The sequence below is a fragment of the Sinocyclocheilus rhinocerous genome, unplaced genomic scaffold, assembly GCF_001515625.1.
Source record: "Sinocyclocheilus rhinocerous isolate Xijiao unplaced genomic scaffold, SAMN03320098_v1.1 scaffold880, whole genome shotgun sequence".
NCBI classification, from domain to species: domain Eukaryota; kingdom Metazoa; phylum Chordata; class Actinopteri; order Cypriniformes; family Cyprinidae; genus Sinocyclocheilus; species Sinocyclocheilus rhinocerous.
The window spans coordinates 1,003,793-1,005,340 of NW_015666969.1; positions in this window are offsets into that span (position 1 = coordinate 1,003,793).

Sequence of the window (1,548 nt, forward strand, 5' to 3'; positions counted from 1 at the left end):
TGTGTATATATATATATATATATATATATATATATATATATATATACATACACACACACTATTGGATTCAATGGTAACCAGAAACATTCTTCAAAATATCTTATTTTAATTTGAGGAGAACAAATAAATTCATACGGGTTTAGAACAATTGAGGCTGAGTAAATGATGACAATATTTTCATTTTGGGTGAACTATCCCTTTAAGATCTCATCATATAATGCCAGGATCTCACATAGCCTACTACTACACATGGGCTGTATCCGAAATCAGCCCCTATGCCATTAAATAGTTTAAAGTATTATTCCAGCAGTTGCTCTTTTTTTCCAACAGTCCACTTTAGACATTCTACTAACTATTAATAACTTTGCAACTACATGTCATCTAACTCTCATTAGAGTTTTAGTACTGTGTTAGGTTAGATTTAGAGTTAAGGTTAGTATAATCAGCTATCATAGTTGCAAAGTTACTTATATTCAGTATACTGTCTAAAGTGGTCAATCGAAATAAAGTGTTATCATTTAAGCAATTCAGGATGCAGAAGTCATTAGTAGTTGCTGTACTTGCCATAATAGCAGTAGAAAGTTAGAATAAGTTTCACCTCAATGTTTCACAGTTATCATTGAAACTATTCATCAGTAGATTTGTGCTCGCTCAGACAGACTGACAACCCCCTCCAGCGTGTGGGGACAGGAGAGGTCAGCGTCGATGAGCACTGTGGGATCTCTGAAGATCAGCTTATGACAAAACCACGGTCTAATGCACATCATCAGAGGTCATCACGCTAGGTGCTGGATCCTACTGACTTGTTCCATTAAAGCTCAAAGAACCTCAAGTTCACCCTGCAGTAAGTCCCCAGTGCCCTCTGGCACCACAAGGCAATATATTGCTGCACAACACCAGAGGAACCAGCTTAAATGTATCACATTTAGCCCTTACTTCACCACTTTCTGCGGTTCTATGTGAAGAATCTTCCATGTGAATTAAATATTGAGCATAGTTTTGTTGTGTTTGCTGTGGAAATTGATGCGATGAAGTCGATTTTAGTCGACATTCATAAAGCAGACATACTTCCTGTCTTGAAATATATTGAAAAAGTAATGAAATGGCAAAAAGCAGACTCATAAATATCATCTGCCTCCCAGAGCATTGAATCAGAGGGCTGCAGATTCAATAACCGCACTAGTTCATAGTTTGGCTGATGCCTGGCTCTCTGATGGATTCTCCTAAGACAGCGGCAAACACCAATGGGTTCAAAAGAGTCTAAATGGCTCCATGTTTCTTGGAAAGTGACAGACCCCTTCAGATATAGGGGAGTCACTTACCATATAATCAGATTGCTTTCCTTTCCATAGAAACTCAGTACCTTTACTTCAGAGTGAATATTACATTTAGTCAGCTAGATAAAATAGCATTGGAAAATTAAACCGCCGAGTACTTAGGTACCCTTTCACCCTCTGTTCTAAGCACTACTCATTATGGATAGAAGTTGGTACTCAGCCTGCACTAATTCACAACGATTACAGAATGTATGATTCTAAAAAAAAAAAA